We start from the raw sequence: 24,340 nt of genomic DNA, 5'->3' as shown, positions 1-24,340 counted from the left end.
AAGTATAACCTTTTACAGCAAATATTTCTGACAAGATTGAAAAAACGTTCTATTTTTTTCCACCATGCTAGTAGAGTGTTTTGGAACATACACCTAGATACCAAGAAGATTTTGATGCATAAGTTGCAGTTTTTCTCAAAGTTCTTAATTTTCTTTCTGGATATGAGCAGATAATACACTTAAAAGTATTATTATTCCATTTAGCTCTTACAACAGAGTAAGAAAATTAGAACAGTCTGTTTCTCTCTACTTAGAAAGAGTGCATGTTCAGTCTAACTAGGTTACCCAGGTTTCTGTAATGGAAAACTCCGTGTCCATCACTCAAAAACTGTTTATTCTATATGGTAAAAATGAAGCTAAAGGTGACATTAATCTTATTTTATAAAGGATTATCTTGATTCATTCATCTAGATGAAGCAGTGGGCTTTGAAATACCTAAATATGATCCATATGTCCAATGAGAATGAAAAAACAAAATCAGAAGATACTGTGCAAGTAAACATGGTGGAGGCGTGTGTGAACGTGTGTAGGAGGGGAGTCTGATTTAAAAAATGAGATGTTCAAGAAGTAACGTGTCACCTAAAACGTGTTTTACATCAAAGTAAAAATCCTACTCTCTATAGCCAGCAGAGAACTGCATATTGAGCACACTAACAGGGGAAAGGTGGAAGAGGAAGGAAGTGATATCAATATCTGTTTTAATTAAATGTGAGGGAGGAAGAATTTTTACATATTATTTACAGTTACTGCAGCAGTTTGAATCCTTTCCTTTAAACAGAGATTGCAAACAGTAAACATGGCATTCTAATTATTTCTGCTGAAGAGCGTGAAGGTTTTTTAACAGTACTCAATATTTTCTCCAGTAAAATGAGACAATTATTTTACATCACGTGTTTTAGGTTGCTTAATTTAGGCAGGGAAAAAAGGTATTTTCCCAAAATGCTTGATATTCTGGAACACAAGAGAAATTCCTGTACTTCCAAGTAATGCCTCCTCTCTTACAAAGCAGGCCTGGGTTACCGTCCTCTAACTAAGCTTCTTCCCTGATTAAAAGGTAAGTTTCTTTCATGGTTATATCATTTTAAAACCTATTCAGATGTGATAACATTTTTGCTCCTGTATCTTGGCAACATGATTTATTCCGTTAACACTGAGTGCCACAGTCTGAAAAAGCTGTACCATCTGGGTTGAATTAATAGCCTACCCAGAGAAATAAATGAGAATGGTCTGCTATAATTAACATGTAGGTAAAGTATATTTAACAGATTATTATAATTAATATGTCAGTTACCGATTTCATGCTAAAAAGAGTTGTGAACACAAGATATTAAGATCAGTTACCCTCTCTGTATGTGCCTAGTAAAAATGCAAGGGGAGAATAGATCCGAAGAATCAATAAAATTGACCTTAACAGTAAGAACATCAGATATGAAATTTCAAGCAAAGAGAGGCAATGGAGGGTATTATGGAATAGCAGTAGAAAATTACTAGTTTCATTAATTCAGAATTAACACCAGTAAAACTCAAATGTGACCTTAAAAAAACAAACCAAAACAAAAAATACCACCAAAATGCACGAGTGGTGAATTTAAACACTGCTAAAAGCATCACTCTATGAAGACTGACAGGGCAGGTCTGTTTCTTAAAGCTGTCTTGGTTTGCATTACACAAAACATAAGATACAGTAGAAAGCCAACAGAGAGACGTGGATTTGATCAAAATTCCATAGAGCGTTGTCATCCACACAACAAAAACCTGGTTCTGTTGGTAGGCTTTTCAAAAGACACAAACATTGGTTAGGTTTTCACAGGTTACCAAAAGTCCAGTGGTTGTTTAGCAACTTCTTCAAAACCTGTGTCCCGAGAATAGAAAGTTCAATGTCTTTAGCTACCCCACAAAATGTATTTGCCTTTTTTCAGGGTCTTAGATGTCTTTTCAGCTGAACTGATATGACACTGCCAAGAGATAGCGGAGAAACAACTACAACTTCACAATTAATATTTGTGCATCTTTAGGTTTCTTACTGTGTAGTAACAAATCCAGAGACTCACATACCATTTCAGATTAATATCTGAAATTAATGCTACTCTTGTTTTGCACATATATTAAATGTGTTTTTGGGGGGGTTTGTTTTTTTTTTTTAAGAAAAGAGGTTTCCAACTGCCTACTCCCGCTTGCATAATTAGGGCGTTTGTGTCTCCAGATTATCTTTATATTATTATAGATCTTATTTATTATTGAAAAGACTAAGGGTCATTTGACAATGGTGTTAGGCACATTACAAACAAAGTGTGTAGGAGAAACCATACCAAAAGGCTTGCAATTTAAATAGAGAAGACAACGAGGAGATGAAAGGGGAAAATTAAATTCAAATGCAGTTAGAGAGCCAGGGGAATTCCCTGCTTCTCTCCTGACTTTCACTTCATGTACAGACACAAAAGTTAAATGCAATACAATAGTAATATTTTTAAAAACAATTGGGATGACAAAATCATGAAATGCTTACAAACAAGGCTATAGATCGTAACACAAAGAAACCTAAGCCAGACACCGCTATTCAGCACATAGGTCTCGTAGAACAATAAGGAAAAACATAGTGAATTTAATAAGGTTTAAATTATTTTTAAAATTCAAATCATGTTTTTGGGGGAGAAAAAACCCATAACATTAATTGGCACAACTTCCTGCTAGAAGAATTCCTCTGGATATCAATAGGTTGTGGAAAACACTGAACACAAGACTGGCACATTGATCACAGGGAACATTTGGTGCTTACAGGGTTTCACAATTATATAGCTGAAGAAGAATGCTACAGTATTCTACATAAGAAATAAAATCAGCCACAGAGATAATTACAGGCATGGCAGAAAAAGTTTTGGGAGCTTCCATGTAGAAATTAAGATAAAGGGCCACACTTTTGCATTCCTTTCCACATTCATGTCAACTACAATGCTGCCATTAACATTCTCCAAGACTTTTAATTTCCAACTCCAAGAGATACTCCAAAGCAATTATACTCCTAGCTCAAACTTGCACTCTAATGTAAAACATTAACAGTATTGTCATATGTTATTATGTCAATAGCTGATCATATATAAGTTTTGCAAAATAATTTTACCTTAATGTTACTGAAGCACCTACTGGGATTTTGGAGACGTCAAATATATTATAGGATTTATGTCTTACTCTGGAACATCTGGTATTAGTCTGACACAATTCTAAACAAGGTGGATCTGCAATCTGTTCCAAATCCGTAAGTCCACATTTCTACAACCTGTCCAGACTCTTCTGAATTAGTAGAAAATAATATTCAGTAACATCCAAGTTAAAAGCAGTCTGCATCATTAGCAATTGTTCTTGTACATTCTAGAAGTATATTTAGGTTGCTAACAACTAGCATTGGATTTCTCCCTTTCTGCTATAGGTGAAGATTTACAACAAATATTTTAGAAACTTTTTTGTAGTATAAGTGTTTACAAGACCATTTTTTCCCCAAATTGGAAGGTAAAAGTTGGCATAATTGCCATAAATTATTATTTTTAATTGTCTCTCTATAGAAACGCTATCAGAAAGGTTTGATAAGAATACCACTTTGACACTGATGTGGACTGTTTGCCATTAATGACACAACATTTTCGTAGCACAGCCTACTAAAATCCGGGCATCTCTTTGCTGAGTGGTGATCACATGCATGAAATACAGGGGGGTGCACATATAACCCCATAAATGAGCTTATAAACAGATCTACAGAGGTCAGTTACTTCACCCTGTCTTTTGTGATGTTTCCTTTGGTGGTTGTACAACTTCTTATATTGACTGGTTGCTAGAAAAAGCTACAAAGATATTTGTTTGATTGTATGCATCTACCATGCTCTTAAAAATTCAGTGTTTCTTGGCCAAATAGGCTGCTTGAATTTTAAATAGAAAAGATGCACTGATTTATCTTTCTAAGAGTATTCCCAAATAGGTCACCTGTGTTTCCTACTGTATTTAACACATTGTGCTGGTTGTGGCTGGGATAGAGTTAATTTCTTCACAGTAGCTGGCATGGGGCTCTGTTTGGGATTTGTGCTGGAAATGGTGCTGATAACACAAGGATGTTTTCATCACTGCTGAGCAGTGCTGACACAAAGTCAAGGCCCTTTCTGCTTCTCGCCCCACCCCACCCACGAGCAGGCCGGGGGTGCACCAGAAGCTGGGAGGGGACACAGCGGGGACGCCGGCTGCCCAAAGGGATATCCCATACCGTATGGCGTCATGCGCGGCATATAAAGCTGGGGGAAGAAAGAGAAAGGGGGTTATGTTCAGTGTGATGGCGTTTGTCTTCCCAAGCACCCGTTACACGTGATGGAGCCCTGCTCTCCTGGAGATGGCTGAACACCCGCCTGCCGATGGGAAGCGGTGAATGAATCCCTTGTTTTGCTTTGCCTGCGTGCGTGGCTTTTGCTTTACCTATGCAACTGTCTTTATCTCAGCCCACGAGTTGTCTCACTTTTACCCTTCTGATTCTCTGCCCCATCCCACTGCGGGGAAGTGAGCAAGCTGCTGCGTGGGGCTTAGTTGCCGGCTGGGCTTAAACCATGACAGACATGGACTATAGGATTTTACAAACTTGCCACAAAATAAAAGCTTTTCTAGCTGACTGATACTTAGAGCATCACGAGTGTCTCGCATTCAGTGAAATATGCTAGACAACGAGTGTAATTGCTTTCCTGGACATATTACACATGGAGAACCACTAAATGGCAAAGAACAGCTACTCAAGAGTTCTCTCCAGTAAAGGAATGTCGGGAAAGCTTATAATATTGAGCAATATTGTTATGAAGTGCCTGAGTATTCTTTTGGGAAGTCAACCAGTTTACCTAAAGGAGAGACATTTGTCTTCTGTTCTGGTTTGAAATGAGTTTCAGCAGCCATGTCAGGAGGGTACAGTTCCATGTTGGCCACACACTGGAAAGTTATTCATAACACAGATACCTTTTGGACATTTAAAGAGTCCATACTGTTTGCCTGCTGTGCATTTTCGCTGCAGAAAGAGGCAAGAGAATGATAATTTCAACATGTGCTACCAGCTGAGCCATACTGTAAAGTTAAACTTCAGTAGTGTCTTTTTTTACTTTACCATAAGTTAAATACATGCAACTAATTAGTTTTTATGAAGCGAAAAAGTGTCATTACATGCTGCAATGCAGGCAATGATCCACGAGTGAACAGAGTTGTCTTTTCTCATTGTGTGAATTCCCATTGTAAATATTAAATTTCTTCAATCAAAACCTTCCCAGAAAATTTTAAGGCATTTTTTCTGTTGGGTCTTATTCTCCATTAGAAAGATAAGTATCTATGTAATACATACTAGGCGATATTTTTAGCCTTATTTTATTCTAGAAAAAAACCCAAGAGGCATATTAGTGATCTTAAAGGAACCACAGGCCGAAACTCAGAGATCTTAACCCGAGAACTTTATACAGATGAGTTGTGCTCGTTCCATGATCAGCACCTCCTTTTTAAGAAGTAGGGAAGTGTTATGCTAATTCAAGAACAGAGAGGCTGACATTACAATATGATCCATATAATGCACAGTTCCAGTATTACTAAAATAGAGTATGCCCTAACTTTGGCATTTCTAATAAAGAATCAGCGATAGTCCTTAAATTGGAACTGAAGCCCTGCTGGAGCAAGGACAATACACATCTAATGAAAGTAAGATTTATTCTTGAAGAGACATCAATCTAACCGAAAGATGAGAAGAGCAGGTGAACAAAATAAGGAAGCAAAGAATAACAATGAAAGATAAGAGAAGCAGCATGATTAACTGAGGTCACAGCACACAGCCTGCTTAAGTACCACCAGCTTATCAAGAGCTTAGACAGGCTTTGGTTAAACACCACCAAGTTTTAGGGTATTATTTTGGCCACTGGAGGGCTCTTGTATTTTTTCGAGGAATACCTTGGTAAAGAATCAACATTGGAAATGTTCATGTTAATAGTCCCCAGTTGCTACCATGACCAGCATGCCTGCACAATTCCATGCAAATCAGATTCAGTTTACAACGCTTTTACTTCATCTGCCATTAAAACTTGAAAAAAGGAAGAAGAAACCCTCTCAAGTAGAGGCTATCCATTTCTTCGTAAATAGGACACCTTTTCAGAGACTCTCTTTTGTATGCATTGTAGAGATGAGATCTGTACAAAATACAAAAGGAATAAAGTATCAGTGCTTGGTATTGTGAGGGCACTGCCCAGATTCTCTGTCAAGTTTCTATCCTGTATAGGCAATAATAACCATTTCTGGGCTTTTTGGTTTTCAGTCACTGCTGTGACTCTCAATACAATGAATATAACACAGAAAACATTTTAAAATTGCTGATAAAAATCCTTTATGTTTCCACCTTTGAAAAAGTGTTGGGAGAGTTTGTGACAAAAGGAGGAAGTAATTTCTATGAAAGGAATAATGGGAAGTATATTGAATGAGAAAGAGGATGGACGGCAGGAAATGCAACAATAAAGTTTAATTAAATTAAAGAACAAGCTCCAGCAGTGAAGTGTATGCTGGATTTTTTTTTTTTTTGCCTAAGAACCGATGGAAAAAGTTTAATGTAGGTTACTGAAGATAAAAATATAACCATTTTATATAATATATTGATCTTTGACTCAAAAGCTGATGTTCTACTGAATACCCCCCCCAACCCTTTTTATTTTCCGCAATTCACTTTCTGTAACATTGTTAAGGAAACCAAAAGGAATACATGGAGGAGCTAAAATAGCATCCTCAGACATATTACTTATTTCAGGTCATGGAAGCCAACCGATGCCAAAAAAGAATAAGGAGGTACCCTTATGAGTAACACAAGACACCGAAAGAGGTATTTGAAATAAGAGAGACACTTCCGACATCAGAAGCCACTTCAAGCCGTATCTTGTGTTTACAGCCAGATATCTTATTATTCTAATAACACTTTAGTTCCTCCAGATCTAAGAGAGCCTGGGAAGGAAGGATTTAACTACCCAGCATAGCCGAAAGAAATCACTGTTTGCTGGAGTTGCTTTTCACATTAGAAGTGCAAGTTTCTTGAAAAAAGGATCACAAAGTTTTGGATCTTACATTCGAGGCCCCTCCAGCACTCACCCAAAATCGTCCCTAATGCTTCACCTTCGCAAATCGCCATCTTAAACCTTAGAACCAATGTCCACGTTGCCATAATAGTGACACAATGGGATTTTGTCCTTAAATTCTCTCACCATGCACTGCTTGGGAGAGAGGCTGGCACTATAGTTCCCTGTGAAACTCATCAAGCTTCATACACTTTCACCTTTCCAATGGATGTTGCCCACATGGTGTGAAAGAAAAGTTCTTTAACTACTCATGATCTTGTGATGACAGTGTGACTTGCATTAGCCATGATAATACCAATACATAAATTAACTGCATGCAGAATGACACAAAGGGATAGAACAGGAGCTGGTAGGATGCTCTCTGCCTTGTGGACTTGCCACCAAAGAAAAAAACAAACAAAAAAAAGAAAACAGACATCAGTGTTCAGACCCCAGACTCCACTGAACATTGTCTAGAAGAGGAATAGGTAAGAGTCAGACTTGATACCCAGGACTAAGAGGCACAGAAGCAAACAGTACCTTCTACCAGCTTTGCCTGTCTGCCCTAGGGATTGACAGCAGGAGAGCTGCATTGCTAGTTGCCTGGCAATAGCTAAAAGCAGAGAAAGACAAGTCACTCGAGCTGCAATTCAACTTTGAAATTGACTGAAGACATTACTTTCCCCCTATATTTTAAATTTAATCTTTAAATCCATTTCCACACCAAGACTATCAGTTATAAATGGGGATGGAATTTCAAACTGATTCTAAGATTTGAGTCTGGTCTTGCTCCATTTTCTTGACATCACCCAAATTTGTATCATCTTCATTTCAGTAGTGGTATACGATACAGTATTTTAACTACCAGCACTCTGGGGCCAGCACTTAATGTTTTGAACTGCTGGTCAAACAAAAAAATTAACATTACGATTGAGCTCCTCTCAACAGAGAGCATCACAGACTGTTTACAGTGCACCTGACAGAAAATTAGTATTTTGTAGGACTACTGATTAGTTCATAGATATCTGTGTGATTTTACTGTCACTGTTTCCACTCATGCAACCAAAGGAGCGCTACTGACAGAGAGATTACCATACTATGGTTGAAAGGTAAAGCAGTGGTTAGGAGGATATTCCATATAAAGCATTAATCCTTTTGCACACCTAGCTTTTTTACAGCTGCTTTCATTACTTTTCCATTAGAGCAGAAGCAACTAATTAGCAAAATCCTATAAACTGACCTTTTAGGAGTGTATTACCTGCACTTACTGTTTACAAATAATAGAAATATTTGGGATATGAAATCTGGGAAAATATTTTTATATAGACATACATACATACCTTTCCCAGAATACAGGGGCAGACAATTTTATATCAATGCTAAATTCCACTAAACAAACTGAAAATAGCTTCTATCTTCAGCTGTCAAACTATAGAATTGTTTTATGCTAAGTATTTCTCCGTAAAAGGAATAATGGAAAGTGACAGAGTAATAGAATCCCAACATGTCATAAAGGACATAATTATCCTACAGAAACTAAAGCATCTTCAGTACTAGAGCGTCTAGGACCCATAAACAAGTATGGGGATGACACTGTGCAAAAAGTATACAAAACACCGTGTCCCCAAGCTGATAGCACTGACATATAAAAACAGAAAGGAAGAAAGCACCCTTTCTGCACCTCATCGTCAGGCTTTTAAAAGAATATATTTACTCATATTTGTGATTCTTATAAGAAAAATATAATAGAACACAGGAATATACGTATCTTTAAGCCTGTGGTGCAGAGTTTGAATTGTTGATCACACTTTTCTCTGCCCCCCCCAACTTGAGAACAATGACTGACAGCTATAGCAATAGCCTTCAGCTGTACTTACAAGTTAAATACCACATCCTGCTGTTTCATTCATTTCAAGAAATTAACTCTACTTCTCAAAATAAGCTGTTCTACTAAAACGTGTAAGTTGATTATTCTGTGTTTTATTAAGAAATCTGGGATCAGAGAACATCTCTGCCTGTCTCCCACTGGATACCCCCTGGCAAATCCGAATGCAGGTACAGAGCACCGGCATAATATGAAGCAGCATCATCTTGTAACCCAGGAGCAACACAGCTGCCTCGCGCGCCCCGCACCTTTCAAATTCGCTCTCAAGCACTGCTGTAGCATTTCTAGGTCCCAGCACGCTAGTTCCTTATGCTCTGCTGTGTGGTATTTATTTTAAACTTGATGTGATTTATTACCTTTTCCATGAAAGGGCTGCTCAGTGTTCCCCACCGCTAAGGCTAAGCAATCAGGCCCAAAAAATTCAGTTGTCACTCATAGCTTCAGTTCACAGCAACTCATGTGATTATAGCAAGCATGTTAAGCACTAATAAACTACAAGTGAACTTAATAAAAGGTCTAAACACTATTTAATATAAGACTAGAGCTATCCCAGATTAACAGCTACTCTCAAAACCTTTAGCTTTACTTTCCACAGTAGAAGTGTTCTGCTGCTTCCCCTCAAGGGACAGGGAGCTAAACGCAATCCTCCAGGCCAGCTCTTTCATGACGAGGATTGGTATTTCATTCAGGACACAGGCTCTAAGATTCTGAGATTGAAAAGCACTTCTTTTTCCTAAAATAGAATGCAAGTACTGCATTTCATAAGAAATTAAGGGTTAAAAGTTAGCATACAGAGGATAAATTGATGTCCTTCATTCTGTTCACTTAGACCATTTCTAGTTAACAGCACCAATGTCATTTTGGAAAACAAAACAAAAAAAAAAGCTGCAGTTGCACTCTGGATAAATGCAGCCTTGCAAAAAAGGTTTACATTTCGAAGGCCTCTGAAAACATACTCTTCAACTAGCATATAAAAGGGAAATGGAATATCCTGTGTACTTATGTTTTAGGAAGACTTTTTTTTGACGTTTTTTATGTTGAGTTTTGTGTGAGCAAACAGGTACAGCCAGGAATGTTTAGAAGATGTGTTTGAGAAACTGCCTTATTCAACACACTATATATTACAACAGGCCAAACCCATTAACGTATTAGCTTATGACTAAACTATGATACCTCTTTTTTCTTCTTGATGGAATTACCATGATGCACTTGAATTAGGATCCCTGGCTCCTTAAGTAGAGTGGGTATACCTAAAATTGTGTGCTCTAGGAAAGTCTTTGACAGATGTTCTAGATTAGATCAAGCGAAGTGCCTTCTGGCTGCCAGTGTGAAGGTAAATATTTAAAGCAGCATATATTCCAGGGTCACATAAAAATAAATATTATCTCTTGATACCTGTTAAACTTGAATAGAGTTCAAGTATGAAAGGTCTTTGATTCAATAAATTGGGTATTTTAATTTGTATGAATATGTAATATTTATAATTAATTTTATATTGTTAGAAATGATAAATGGACTTTAAACATGTATATCATGAAAAGACATTATTAACAGTACTATAACTGTTTGTCAGGCAGTAATTTGCATTTAATCATTTCAGTCATTTTGCTATTCAGAATTTGTATTTTCCCTTTTGGGCTCTTTTACTCCTCTTTTCCTCTGAGCTTAGGTTACTCTTTCAATGCAGCAAACTGTTGGGATATAATGGTTAAATAATGTGAAATTGCACTGATGCCAGTGAAATAAAAGTGAGTTTTACAAAACCAAGTTCCTTCCCTGAACATAATAACAGTAAATTTCTAGTGTCCTGTAGTGCAATATCCATTAGATTTATTATGTTGCAATTCCCAATCCCACTAGTTCTGCCTGAGGGTGAGTATATTACATTTCATCACGGTTTCATTTTCTCCTACAGATGAGAAATGGGAATGCTATTGCAGTTATGTAGCATGCATGTGTTAAATCTGATCTCTAATAAAATCAAACACATCACAACTCACAGCACTTTAGCACAGCGTCGGCAAAATGAAACACCATCTGTCATCATGTAGAGACTGCCTTATTGTAACACAAAATCAAACTGCTCAGTGTGAACATTGTTATTTAATAAATGGGTAAATGGAAACTGATAATTATGATCTTATTTATTTTAAATGACTGGTTAAAGCTACAAAAAAATGTGTTATAACTTATCAATTAGATGTATGGACATTACACTAACACCGAGAGCAAACATCCATAAGCCACGTCAAATTTTTAAATGCATTTAGCAAAAGAGCGAGATAAATATGCAACACATACACTTAGAACAAAGACCTGCCAAAATGTAGGCTAAGGATAGGAACTGATGAAACAAAAATTCATTGTCTGTACTAATGAGACAATTGTAGCTTCTGATACAAAATCAGCTGGAGGCTATGTTGTTAAAGAACAGCTACTTGTAGCAAGCTGGAAGGTTTAAAGACAAAAAGATCATGCTCTGGTGTGAATGGATGCCGATGCGAAAGGTTACTCGTCATCCCAATATAAGCTGGACTTCTAGGAGCTTCTAGTTTGGCCATTTTAATTCGTATCAGAGTAAAGAATGACGCAACATATTTGCTGTTAGTATGAATTAATTGCCTTAACGAAAAAAAGCATTTGTCAGCTAAACTGTTCCTTTGGTAACAACAGATAAAACAAGATTTCAGGTTTATAATTACAAGAACCTGGATTTGACAATTTCAATGCCAACTTCCAGTTATATAGGTTTGTTTTGCTATTATAACAAAAACCTGAGTCATTTATCTTCAGAAGGGGATCTTCACACACAGAATACATAGTTTTCAGAAAGCTATTACTGCATCTGCAAAGACAATAACATGTTCTGACAAAATCTTAATAGTCCCATTGCCCTCATATCATATTTAAAGGACCCATGAGCCTGGTAAGATGTCAACAGAAGTGTCCAAAGCAGAAGCACTGACATTGTCTGATGTCTAAGGGAGCAAACAGAATGCCAGTAAAGTCTCACGTGTTTATGAACATGAGAATTTTCTCCATTCCACTGATATTGTATTGTGACTTGAACAACCATTAGCAGTTCAGCAGAAATGCCCCATACTGTGAATGCATTTATGATTATTTTGCTGATATCTGCCTCAGAGATTATTATGTAAAACTTAAATATATCACAGAATTTATTATCTGTTTAGTTTCAGATTTTGCTTCTTCAAGGTTTTTTTTTTTTAACATTTAAAAATAATGTTTACCTGAAAAAAAAAATTTAAAAAAAAAAAAAAAATCACAGTCCCCTGTTCTGAATATGTCATTTTTGGAGCTAGTATGTAAAATGGGTGCAGGCCATGCACAGAAATACATGATTTTTATAATAAAAATTTTACCTATATGCAGGGTTTTATTTTATGACCCATTGACGAGGATTGCAAATACAGTTTTATAAAAAATTGACACACACACACACACACACACACATATATATATATATATATAGTCTTAAATAAAATTCTCAACATTTAGGACATTAAGAATCAAGGCAGTTATTTCTTCTTTGTCTTGCCTTGTTGTTCTTAGGCCTTGAAACATATAGGTGTGTCATACAGAAAGACCTACCAGGCAAGACCCCAATGAAACTTGGGCACCAAGCGGTAAACTAAAAACAGTAAGTGTCCTTTATCCTGCAAATTCTCGAGGCACTGTACGACACAGTCATTTACCTACCACTGAAATGCAGCCACTTGCAGTGAGAAGCACAGCAGCTGTTTAACAGCCCACATTAACACGACACAGCAGTCTAGGACAGGCGGCAAGGAAGAATACCCTATTGAGATGGAAGTGGAAAGAGAAATTACAAAATCTAACTATAATTACCAGGGTTGGATTTGGGCCAGGAAGCAGTCACTACAGCATCTTGAATAACCACAATAAGTCTGAAACTTGGTTTTATAGCTCAGCCAGGAGATAGCATCTCAATCAGCGTAGAGCTCTCCAAGACCATATTGGGACACTGCTTTTAGTGTAGAGCAAAAGGGAAATTAAGGATGGAGTAGCAGCTTTATGTGTAGTTGTCATGGTTCTTGTTGGCTAAAATTAGATCTTGAACATTAATTTAATGTAGAGTTTTTGTGTTGATTGTATCAGATTAGGAAATTATACAATCATATGAGGCTTTTGAGAATACTGAAATATTCTGCACACAGGGAACACTGATATACTTTCCGTATGTGCTTCATTTATTAAAGCACTTATACAAGGGAGCCTTTAGAGAAGGAACATCTTTCCAGGGAGACTCTGGAGGTTTGGTTGCTAGGAAGTTACACATGCTTCTGTTTTTAATGAGATTTAAAGTATCATGCATTATATACTATTTTCTACATTTAGGATGTTCACCATTATTTGGCTTATTTTCTACTTCATTTTGCATTTCTGGCATGTAATCTCTTTGCATACAAAACATCTTTTATAAAGAATTCCCTGAGAAATTGCAGAGAGATTACATTCCACATTTTTTCCTCAAAAAAGAAAGCTCATATAGCTCATATAGCTTTTTCCTTTATTGACATGTCTGCTGCAGGCATTCATTCATCGAGAACTTGTTTCTACAAACTTAAAAGAGAATTAGTCTTGGCCCATAACACAGTAACTATTAATGTGGATACTGTGTCCCTTCTACGCAGTCTCTTCTGTTGTATATAAGAAGAATCACGCTAGCTTTACTTTCAGAAGAGATGTTTAAAATCTGCAGGTTCTCTTTCACTGAAAATTACAGAGGTAGTGTTTAAAGGTAATTTTTATAAGAATAAAATACTCAACTCCTCTTAGCTTTAAACATTAAATAAAGGGACAGCCATTACACAAATCTTAAAAGTATGTAGTTCTAACTGCCCATCTTAGGAAAGCAAATCATTATGTAAATGCACAGCAGAGCTAGCTTTTTACATGGCCTTCTCTTCATTTACATAATAAGAGATGCTAATCAAAGGTCAAAAGATGGTAGCAAACATTTCTGTTGAAATTAGAGATTGATAAGGCAAACTATGACGTTAGCTTTACTTTAAGAAACTGTTTTGATCTGCAAATAGTTTTCAATAGTTTTCAAAACTGCATATTTAATATTCATCAAAGATGACACGATCTGCTTTTCACCAGCTTCTTGTACTAGTATTCGATTTCTACTAGGCTTGGATCACATGGAGAAACAAGTACAGCTATTTCAGTATTCTAACTTTAAACACAATTTGCAAGGTAGTTGATCAGTTGTACTACAAGTTGTATTAATATTCAAATATTCAAATAAATATTCAAATCACTGTACTATGGGCATAACTATTATTTATAAATGAAATCCTATTACCCTTCTCTCTAGTAGTTCCTGTCCTTCTCCACACTTCCCCAAAAAATTGCAGTTTCTCCTTTCTCTCCGCTACCTGAGGCTGTGAAGAATGTATCTATGCTGCTAAACTAAGGATCATTCATGTCTAGTTACCAAGATCTAAAAGCCAAGTGAAATTTCTGCGACAGGGGTTTGGCAGGATGAAATTTCTATGCCTGTACCTTTGCGAGTTCTCCATAAATCGGATTCTTGAGCAAAACATCATAAGGCATGCAAGCTTTGGGGCTTACAGCTTAACATACGTGAGGCCACATCTTTAAACTGTTAGGTATCTAATGATGCAGGTATGAACCATACTGTGGTTTTCCCAAATTCTCGAAGGGAATGTCCAAGTAATTTGCCAGGTAACTAATGAAGCTAAACTGTTTTTTAACTAATGGCAGAGGAAGATGACTGGAAGAAGACTAGCCTAAACAAATCACGTGCATTAATACTGTTTGCAGATCAGCTGTAATGTTATACCTAAAGGAGCTATAAATATTGGACTAGTAATAAATTCTTTAAGGACTGGGTTGAGGCTTTTTTTGGGTTTTGGCTTTTGTTGTGCATTGGGAGGGATACCGGAGGGGTTGTTGCTTTGTTTTTTGTTTTGCAGAGAATACACATATTTGTACAGTGATTGTTTCTTGCTTCATTCCTTTAAGGAAAGTCAGACAGAAACATATAGGAATTTCTCCTACTATAGAGCAACTCAGGTGAATAGCAACACTGAAAGCTCAGGAGATCATATCCAGCACTTTAAATGTACTTACCTGTTTAAGATGAAGATGAGACTAAGTGGGAAGCACAAGCCTTCTCTGAATTTCAGGAGAAGTTTAGATATGAATCATGTAATCCAAACCTATTTCTACAGTTTTGTCCCAATTCAGGGAAGAATCTAATTTCCACTTAGCAGATACATGGTTGAAATTTCTACAAAATACTATATTTTGTATCCAAGTGGAGAAAATAAAATCCTATAAAGTATTTGCATGATATTTCCACTGAAATGCAACCAGCATTCTATCACTTTGTTTTACTCCGTTTCTTGGAAAAAATACAAAAAATCACCACTATGATCTGGCAGCTACCCAGATATTTGACAAAATGGATCTATTTCACAATTATAACCTGATAATATCACATTACAATTATCTAGATCACCCCATTTACCCTTTTTTAAAATATTGGAAGAACACTGTCCTTCTTGCACTCGTATGAAATGTCCTTTCCATTACAAGACTTACTGAAAATCAAAATTTATGATCTGGAAAGCTTCCCAGATGGTTTTAAAACTCTGAGCTGATTTTAAGATATCCAGCTTTAGTAGCTGTTCATTATCCTTTGTAGTTCTTCCTCAAACCAAATCAAACAGTATTTCGTTATCACCATATGATGAATACATTATCTTTTTCTTCCTAAGTAGAAAAATTCTGATCAACAGTAGTTCTATCACTTCCACCTCATAGTGGTTCAATGCCTTTTGTTGGAACCTTGATTATTCCCAATTCATCCTTTCTTATGGCCTATAACTTATCGTCTCTACTATCTTAGAATCATCTGTCAATTTGCTTTCCTTATAGTTTCACTGCACTTATCTTCATATTTGTCATATTATTTGTTATACCTTTATACTTGCTGTCACATCTTAGAGACAGGTTAATACTGTAGCTAGCACTGCCATGTCTCTTGAATGCAGCTTTTGGACATCCTAGAAACAAGTCTTAAGGAACTCACGACTACAATTCCATGTTTTATTTAAAGTAGATCATTCCCAGTAATTTACCTTACAATTGTTTTGGGAAATCAATCATTTTGAGCCACCAGATATGTGCTACCTGCTACCTGTTTACATGTTGTTTATAGTTATGAAGTTGTTGTTAGAAGAAGTTGTTGGTAAGAAGTTGTTATGACAACTTATTTTTCATTTTAAAATTTTAATTCTTAGTTTTAGTTGTGCAACCAGCCAGGTTTTTATTTGTTTTAATCGTCATGAAACTAAATATAGATTTGTTTCTTTTTCTGAATGAACAATGAGTTGCTTCAGACTTATTATGACTTACAGGGTTTCCTCTTTTCTATGCAGCACATTTCTACTTTATTTACTAACTATTATTATTCACTTAAAAAGCACACTTGTTTCTTTTACAACCTTGTAAATCTCCCCAACAACTCACATAAACTTTCAGCATTCACAGAACCCTTTTGCAAAGGATTCCACAGCTCAACTGTCTTGTGAAAACCCTCATTTGTTTTGAGCCCTTACTCATTGCGTTTGACACCCATCAGTTCTAGTAACAGGAGGGCATGAGGAGGGAATGACGGAAATGCAGTCTTCCTATGCACAGTAGCTGCATGTTTAAGGAACATCCTGCTCCCCAAACACGGCACATCTCTCTACTAGACACTGACCAAAATCCCGACTTGTGCTTTACTTGTTTAAAAACATCAATCCACAATTTATTATTTTTTTTTAAATAAATCATTTGACTCTGAACTGGCAGTCACAAGGACAAAAAGCTAACACTATTTTTAATAGAACATCAGACACACTACTTCCCTTTTGGCCACTGGCTCTTCCTTAATAATGTATAGCAATTGATTTGACACACCAGTCACCTGGATCTTCCCAGCTAGGTTGAACATATGTCCACATATGAACAACTGTATGTCTGGAATACCATGCTGGCTCATAACACTGCTAGTCTGAGGGATTGGGGAGTTTGTTTTCTGGTTGTTGGTTGTTTGTATGTTTTGGGGTTGTGTGTTGTGTTTTTTATGGGGGTTTTTGGTATGGTGGGGGGTTTTTTTGTTTTGTTTTCTTGGGGTTTTTTTGGTTTTGGGTTTTTTTGGTTTTTTTACATCCTGTGCTCTCACAACTTCCCTTCCCAGCCCCCCTAATATGCCTGCTAAACTAGTGCTCATTTTACTTTCCCTCCCTCTCCGTTTGTCACTATAGACTGTTCTGACCAACCCAGGCAGGTTGCCACCTAGATGACAACAGTTCAGTTTGGGAGGGCCTTATCTTCTTGCAAAACAAACAGTTTCTCAGTCTGAAACTCAACCATTTATATAACTTTCCGTTAACTCCCAGAATGTTCTGCTGCCAGTCTAGCTAATGGGCTACAGAAAGATCACTCAGATGCACTTTTTTTTCCAGCTATTCCAGATTTCTGGAGTCATGAGAGAGACATACTTTTTCATGATACAATAGGTTAGGATGACATATATAGGATATATCATCCTGTATCACTGCAAACTCTTCTCAAGCAAATTGAGGTCATTATCCAAAACTGCAGTCAAATCTTACGCCCCAGTTTTAATAAGAGAGCATGCTAGTGTGTTTTAGGAAGAGAAAATTTATTTGTATTCATAACAAAATCCCTTTTGGGAACAGGGAGGAAAACAATAAAAATTGGAAACTTAAAGACATGACAAGTCTCTATCTGGTCTGTGTATTCTATAACAGTGTCCAATATTGCTTTATCCTTTGGCTGCTGAGAAGCAGAACTAGCCAAGCAATAGCCCCTTTGTCTTTCTCCTTGCTCCTCTCTGGTTAACTACGGGTTCCTATTCTTTCAACTAAGGTGTGCAATGCTTCCCAAACCTGATTACCCGGCCTTCCTTACCAGCTCTGCTGCACCTGCCTGCTTCCATTTTGCATTTAAAAACCATATTTTTCTAATAAGATAGGCCACTTTTACAGTCTTTTTTCTTTTTTTTTTTCTTCACAGTGAAACACACAACAAAAAAACATGGCATATTCAGTGAACACCCCAACACTGATTTACTGACAATTATTAAGGTAACAAGTATAAAATTACATGGAGAAAAGGTTCTGACACTTTCCTCTAAATTCTAGTGTCTACCACTCCTGATCATCTATCTCAAAAACACATGTAAAACAATATGCAAATTTGAACTTTAAAACGTGGTTTATACCTGGCCTGGAATATATTCAAATGCTGGGCCCTACCTTCCATTTTATAGCAGTTAAGAGGGCACAATTATAGCATCTAGGTATTACAACACCCGAGGTACTAAAATCTCCTGTTACAAACATCTCATGGGCAATTTGGTATCTTAATTGCTTGATATGGCAGGCATCACAGTGAGAAGGAAAAACTTTAAAGCGTTTTAAACCAGCACCTGCTCCTGCCTCTGCTACAACACTGAAAGAAGACGATACAAGTCAAGGAAAATATCTGAAGTGGCTTTTGATTATCAGATTTCTGTTCTGAGAAACAGAAGCTTAATAAAATTTAACACCAAAAGCTGGCATCAGCTTCACTTAGTCTCAGTTACACAGCCATACTCTTCATTTGCCCAGGCTGATGGGTTTTTTTACATCCTTGATGAGAAAATATTTATGGTTATTCCATTAGAGAGACTGATTAAGATCAGTCTATGTGAGCAATCCCTACAAATATATTTGTAGTTGCAGGATCCTTGTGTCCTATTCCCAGAGTTCAACACCATTCCTTGGCAGTGCAGTTTCTATGAAATTACTAGATAAAAAGCTTAAAGGAAAGTAGCGCTACCTCTGCTTATTTCTTATGAAGTCTCAATAAATTACTTCCCCCCGCACCCCCTATAGTAAAGCATTAAAAAAAAAAAGTTCTTTTTCTTGCATGTGGTGAATAGAAAAATAGTCAGTTTGGGCCACAGGAGTGAAGAGAATGACCCAACAGTAAGAACTGCTACAGTGTAAGCCGAGCCTTGCTAATGATGTCTAAGTATCTTACTTGAGAATTTATGTCTCATGATTGCTTTTACTGGAATTGTCAAGTGTGCTTAAAGCAGTCTAAAAACTTTGCATAATACCCTAATTTTAAGTCTATGACTACCTACAGTGTTTTCCTCTTCATTTCTTAGTCCCTTAAAATGCTTGATATTACAATGGACAAGTTTGTTGTGCGGTTGGAGTTGCATCAAAATGATTTCTACTTTTGATTGATTCAAATGAAGGAAATTTACAAAAAATACAGTGCTTTAGTGCACACTTTTATAGGGTAAAACACAGGCAATAGCTCTACAGGTTTGAGAGTACAGAAAATACTGTTGAAAAATATAGTATCATAACGCTACTTTTAAAATGTCTGCTTAGTTGCAAGTCTAGCTTTCGGAAACTGTTTGAAAATAAGTCTATTGGGAAAAGCAAAGCTTAATTTAGTAACTTTATCCAGTATGAATTATCCCTGGAAGTTTTCATGTGTTCAATTTTAGAAGTTTAGCACTAATAAAAGAGACATAAGACACCAGAGCCTTAGAAATTCTGTCTTAGAAATTCTGCTGAAGTTGTTTCTACCACCACAGACATGAATGCTGCCGATAGATAAATCCTTGGGTTTCCCCACAATACCCACTTCAGCTATTGGGAATTTCAGGATATTCAAGGATGAGACTGAGTCATCAATAGAGACTTGGATAATTCCTAATTACTGTAAATTAATGACAACCAGAGATGGCTTAATGCATGACTGAGAAGGTTTGATGGTCTGGAAGACAGGAGTACTAGCATTGCAATTCCTGTACATGAGGTTTCTCAAATAAGCAGCCTTGAAGCAAAAGGAGATACACAGAATCTGTGACCATATTTTGACTTTTGAAGACCGATTCAGAATATGTAAGCCCAATGCCACTTTACAGAATAAACACTCAGCAAAACTTAATGAGAAAGCAAAAGCAATGTGCTCTCCAGTCAGTTAAACCGGGATTAACCGTAGCATTTATGAACTGATTCCTTCCCTACTCCCTGTAATCCCTCTTCCATGCCTGCCTCTACATCTTCTACGTGCTCGTACAGACAGAAAGTCTTCCCTGATGTGGACAAAATATATCATGTTATATTTTGAATTGTTACTGAGGATAAGATTTTGGAAAAAGCGGAACACTGCAACATTCACTGAACTGTGGAGTCAATCTGATGTCAAGGGGGTGAGCTGTTCAGATGTATGTCCTAGCACTGATAAAGCTCAGCTGAGCAGTACCAGTATCACTGGTACTACTGGTACTACTACTATCACTGGCATTGTGAACTCAGGTTGTTCCTGACAGACATACTTGTCAGCTGCTATCAATACACGAAAATCTAGACAAGACATACAAAATAACTTGAGGATCAAAACTCTAACTAGGTCAGTATCCTGGGGGGGGGGGGGGGGGGGAGGGGAGAGAGAGAGAGTGTGTGTAAGAGCATTTAGATATTAGGAAGAATTTCTTTACGGAGAGAGTGGTCAAGCATTGGAACAGGCTGCCCAGGGAGGTGGTGGAGTCACCATCACTGGAAGTGTTCAAAAAATGTGTAGACGTGGCATTTCAGGATATGGTTTAGTGGGCATGGTGGTGTTGGATTGATGGTTGGACTTGATGATCTTAAAGGTCTTTTCCAACTTTAATAATTCTGTGATTCTGTGATGTAAGAACAGGTAATAAATTTGGCTGGGGTGATTGTTAGCATTTACTGCTGGTTTACAGTCAGTGGGCAAACCCGAAAATCTCAGAGTTGCCTTCACTTGAGCTCTGAGTATCTTCATCAGCAGAATGACCGCTCTGATAAAATACCAAGAGTCACAAATCACTTAAGAGAAACCATACACAGCATTCTAACTTAGGGGGGGAAAAAGTCAACAATAGGAACAATGATGAGGTTTGGTTTGTTGCTTTATTTGAGCTTTTTTTTTCCCCTTGGAAACCCTCAACTTTCCTTTTAACTTGGAGGCAGAGCAACTTACTTTGGTACAGCTGCTGCCTAAAGCGTAACATCGTTCCAATAGCAAACCAAATTATGAAATGTGATATGATCTGCAAAGTTAAAACTAAAACGTATCCCATGGTATCAGAACCTTTCCATTAGAGTTTAAAGGAAATTTTCCCATGCCAGTATTCCTTCCACCATGGCATTTTAATATGTTGTTATTGTCTGATTACAATACAAACAGAAGTAAAACTTATTTATGGCTACTGCCATTATGAACTGTCTCCTATTTAGAACTTCCCAGCGGTAGCAGGAGACAATTCAAATTGTATAAGCATTCACAGAAACATCAACCAACCAGCATATGATGTATACAAATTATGCTTTTTCTTGTTGCATTCCAGTTTCTTTTTCAATTCAAGCTTAATTGTTAAACTAAAGTTTAAATTACAATAGCAACTGCTCTCATTGCTTTTTATCCTGTTAGCATTTACAAAGCTCAGTCTCAGTAACTTCGGTGTTGGCTCTCTGTCACTTATTTCTCCTGCAACACTGACAAATATGAACTTTGCACTCCTGACACCCTCTAACATATAGAAATATTATCTAAATTTAACAACTGGGAAACTGAAGCTGAAAGATTTTAAACTAAAAGTCACCCTGAAAAATCTACATTAATACCAGAAATTAAACCAAATGCGCAGAAAACATAGTATGGGGACCATATCAGAACACAGATAAATAAAAAGATAATGCTATAAAAACCATCCTAGCTGCAGGTAGAATATTTACCGTTTGACCTGCAGCTCACACACTCCACTGTCACAAATAAATCACATTTTTGCGATGCAGGGGGATTTCACTTGCAATTGCAGCAAAACCTCATTAAAAAGAACTGGCAGACACAGAATATTTCTATCTTACAGAAAATTGGTGAAAAGCCAAGAAAAAATTCCTTGCTTACACTTTATATTCAAAAATTTTCAACCACTCTAGCTGTAATATTTATGCTGTACATATAGATAGATAGATCTATCCAAGCTGTAGAACACAAAGTCAATATCTTTCCCACATACAACAAAATAAGCCATGTCTTCAGATGCCTGCATGCACTTTTGCACACTGATTTACGGTTAAACTGCCACCACAGAAAACTGAAATAATAACTCCTGAAGCACTGCTTACATTTTTCCAAGCAGCTTCTTGAAAGGTGGCTATTAATTCCCCTCAGAGAATATTTGATGGAAAGCAAACTGGTTACTGGTTATTTTTATAAGTTGATAAACTCATGATAAACTATCTTCTCTCAATCACCAGGATCGTGTACCATAACTGCGTTAAATATAGCAACCGCAACTACCTTCCACATAAGTTTATTACTCAGCAAAACAATTCATTTTTTTCTAGTACCACAATCCCAGCAGCTTTCACAAACACCAAGTCAGTTTTAATTAAAACAAAGTTGACTATTCCAGCAAGGAAAGCCTTTTTAGCCAGTGTTCAGCTTCAATCTGTCCCTGGCAGGAAGGATGCTTTTTGCAGAAAATAGTGTGTTTCCTTTCTCATAAGAAAACACCTTTTGGGGATTAAATTACAGATTTTGAACAACTGAAAACTTGACATTGGTGCTCTGTCCTCATTATGCCTGTGAGCATGGTACTGTTCAGGGACTACGAACACACAAGGGAAACGGTGACGGCAGGATGTTCTAAGAAGACACTATCAACCTGTGGAAATTTCTTTCTTCTGTAAGCAGTAACTGCTTTCCCTCTCTGAATGTCCCCAGTAGAAGATCAACATCTGAAAAACCACAATCTGCACACTTACATTCTTAAAATGTATCTTAAAATGAATACTTAGCACCCCTTACCGGTTTGCTGTCAGAACAGCCCTCTCAGCCTGCAGCAGACGCCGGGCGCTCAGCTGTGAGGGGCTTAGCTGCCAGCTGGGGTTAAACCAGGACACTGGATTAAAGACTTCGTCCTCAGTGGACAGGCTGAATTTTAGAACATTTCAGGAAAAGTATGTTTTGTGACTACATCTGCAGAAATTATTCCATCGTGTTAATTATTGGCTAATAATCTCAATGGTTTCATAATCCATTTACTGGAGGTTTTTGACAAATGAAAGCAGTTTGAGACTCGGTTGAGTATTTAGCCAGTGAGAAACCTCTACATCAGCTACGCTGCTGCCCAGTGAAGGAAAAACTGGCACAAATATTTTATGTCCTTAAAACTCATCGCAGTTGGAGACACGATACTTGGGGTACGCAGAGTTCAGCTTCTGAAGGCCCTTTTTAACAGCCAACGCTCTCCTGCCAGCAGCTACCATCAGGCCTAACACACAGTGAGAGCCAAAAATCAGCAAGCCGCAAGCCAGCTTTCCCCAGAGGAGGGACTTCTGATTGTGCCCGTTGTGTGAAGGCTCCACAGGAGCCTCACTTCAGTGTCACCTGCCCTAAACAAGTCAAGAAAAGTGCACTTACCCTGAAATTGGGAAAAGCCGCTCGCAGCTCTCTGCACATCCAAGCCAGAGCAGAGACAGGTTTCAGTCAGTACCAGCTAACTCCCGAGTGAGCAGAAAGGGTTCAGAGAAGGATGCTGTCTTCCAGTACACGCTGAAGCCTGAAACTACATCCGCACCGCAGCTCATACACAGCAATCTAGTTCAGAGACACATATACATGTTGCCAGACCCTTTTTCTTAAGAACTGGGAGGGGGGTGTGTGGTATTTGCTTCTTTGGTTGTTGGTTGTTTTGTGGTTTGGGTTTTTTTTTTAAGAACCCATTAAAAAAACCTATTAAATATGCTACGATTTCCAAAACATCATTCTAATAAACCTAAATGGGATTACATCATGAGTGTCCAGTTTAAATCTGCACGCTTCAAGATCACTGTAGGCCAATAAGTGTATTGAATATCTAACTCATTTTCAATAAACCCTAAATAGGGCTACAAAATTGTGAGCAGATAAAATTTTATTATCATCTCTATGACAAGAAGAATGATTGATTGTACAGACATTCAGAGTTTGAAGAACGAGATAAAAAGCACAAACTAAAATTACAAACTAGCTAATAAGTGATGAAATAAATGCTCCCAAAGAGAAGGTGAGACTTTATTATCTGTTACCTGGAGAAAAGAAATGAACCTTCATCCAGCTACAGAGGGGATTTTTAATTCCAGATAAGTGTTCTGATTCATTTAATACTCTTAGAAATATGGGAGGAAAAGTAGGTGAGGAAAAGTAGGAAAGTAAAGACACTTGAGGCCTAGGCACAGGTGCTTTACAGTCT

Source organism: Phaethon aethereus (assembly GCF_964289735.1).
Source record: "Phaethon aethereus genome assembly, chromosome: 13".
Taxonomy (NCBI): Eukaryota; Metazoa; Chordata; class Aves; order Phaethontiformes; family Phaethontidae; genus Phaethon; species Phaethon aethereus.
The sequence above is the reverse complement of the archived record's forward strand: the minus strand, read 5'-3'. Positions refer to the sequence as shown.